Source organism: Austrofundulus limnaeus, unplaced genomic scaffold (genome assembly GCF_001266775.1).
Source record: "Austrofundulus limnaeus strain Quisiro unplaced genomic scaffold, Austrofundulus_limnaeus-1.0 Scaffold152, whole genome shotgun sequence".
Taxonomy (NCBI): domain Eukaryota; kingdom Metazoa; phylum Chordata; class Actinopteri; order Cyprinodontiformes; family Rivulidae; genus Austrofundulus; species Austrofundulus limnaeus.
In genome coordinates, this window is record NW_013952554.1 from 242,684 (window position 1) to 244,995 (window position 2,312).

The 2,312-nt window shown below is 39.6% G+C and overlaps 1 protein-coding gene across 1 annotated transcript in view; it reads left to right on the forward strand.

The window, feature by feature from the left end:
- Window positions 1–2,312, forward strand: part of LOC106523308 (coiled-coil domain-containing protein 148) — a gene marked incomplete at its 5' end in the record, with an annotated part of 30,490 nt that overhangs the window by 15,703 nt on the left and 12,475 nt on the right.

The window sequence follows — 2,312 nt, forward strand, 5'->3', positions numbered from 1 at the left end:
CCGTTGTAGAGCCTAACTATGGGTTCTAAGATTTCATTTGTTGTAAGAGACCAAACAGGTAAACAGTACCAGTACCATAAAATTTTCATGGATTATTGTTTTATGTCTTGATTTTAGATTGTATTTTGTTGTTCAGGGACCACAGATGGAAATTAGTGTAAGCTAAATCTGGTGCAAAGCATCTTTTTAATGTTTTATTTGCACACTGTCCCTGTTTTAAATAAAGGCATTCTAAGTTAGCCCATTTCAAGATGGTAACCTGTGSTTATTAACCCTAGCTATAAATGGCTATATCTCAGTGAATTTTACTGAATTTTTTTTCACAACACATATACACTAACACTAACAAACCATTTAATATATTTTGAGATATTGCGTGAGATTGCGCACTGTCATTTTCAAGCCATCCAAAATAACTACGAGCTCAACTCATTTCTCAACACAAGGTGATTTTAGTTTAATACTCAATCACAAAAGGCAGCAGGTGATATGCACTCCTTCAAAGAATGGTAGGCCTTTAATTAGGTTTTACTGTCAGGTGACAGTATTTCAGCTCACTCTATGTGAAGAACCCCCTCTGCTGGTTGGGGCACTTTATTGTCTGTCACCACAGAAGTCAGAAGCCTGAGTGCCAGCCCTATTTCACAGTAATGGTCTCATAAAGTTCTGGATAATTCATGCTTCTTACTATTTTTGAATCTGTCCTTCAATTTTTTCCTTCTCTGAGTGTTCTCAGGCAGAAGGCATCATGTCACAGAGCTAAGTGTTGTTGCACTTGAAGTGTCCAGAGCAGACTTGGTGCTGCTCAACTTGTCCACACACTTACTGAGTGTAATAGCCAAAGTACATGAACACAAACAGACATTGCGCAATGTGTGCAAACATGTGAGCACACACCCACTGTGTTTATGCTAACTGGCTGCTGAAACACACTAGTTAGGACAAAGGTGGGGAAGGCGAGGATCAAACAAAGTGCAGGGGGAAAAAGGGTGGGCCTTCCTCAATTTTTAACATTGTGCATTAATAAACAAGATTCGCTTGACTAATCCAGACACTTCTGTTCCTTTGGCAGGTCTGTCAGCTCACTCATTTTCAATAAAACTGGTCAGCCGTCTAATGCCTTCACGCTGTCAGTTAGCCGCTATTAGCCCACAGATGAATATCAGTCCCTCTGTTCCAATGAGGCAGTCAAGTGGTGCAGCCTCTGAGAGCGCTGACACAATGATGAATAGCCATGGGCAGCCCTCACATAGAAAGGAACTGTTTTCCTGCAGAACATTTCACAGCCAGAAGAGAAGAGCCATTTTATACTCCAGCAGAGTTCGATCTGGCACAGGGGTGTCCCGATGGTCCTGCTGCCTTTAGTACAGACAGTACATAACGCAGTGTTTGGAAATATTTTTGTAGCACGTCATAAATTTGGTGCATAATATATAGAGCTGCCGTTGGATTCAGTTTTGAATGTCTACTTTATGTGTGTCTTTCTTAAGTTAAGGTTTGTTATTCAGTACTGAATACTGAAAAACGTAACAAATGGAAGTGAACTGTTTCAAAATAATGTTCCTCAATGGAAAATTGGGATTGGGAAGGCTTTGAATATCCAGTCAGCTACAGTTCATAACTTTAAAAGGTTTCAAGAGTTTAAAGAAATCTGTGTGCAAAAGACAAAACTGGAAGTCAACATTAGATGCCTGCAATCTTTGGGTCTTTAGTCAGTGCTGCATTTAAAACAGGTCTGATTCTGTTGTGGACATCTTTGCATGGGCTCAGGAACTCTTCTGAAAATCACCTGTAAACACAATCCATAAAATTAGGTTAAAGCTCTACAGTGCAAAGAAGAAGCCAAATGTGAACAGCCATCGTCTCTGGACCAAAGCTCATTTGAAATGGACTGAAGAAAATGAGGGAATTGTTCTGTCAGACAAATTAGGATTTGGAAATATCTTTGGAAACCATGTTCTCTAAGAGGAGGAGGAACATCCAGCCTGTTATTAGGGCATAGTTCAAAAGCCTGCTTCTCTGATGATATGGGGGGTTCATCAGTGCCTCTGGCATGGGCTGCTTACACAGCTAGAAGTGCACCATCTGTGCAGAAAACTACATACAGGTTTTAGAGTTACACATGCTCCCATCCAGACATCTTTTTCAGAGAAGGTCTTGCACTGCAAAAAATGTCCACCTAACCAAGTTTTAAAATCTTATATCCAGCCAAAAAATCTTTTTGATCTTGTTTTGAGACTGATTTACTAAATAAGAACTGATCATATAAGACTAATAATCTTGTTTTCAGAATGTGTAAGATTATTTGTCTT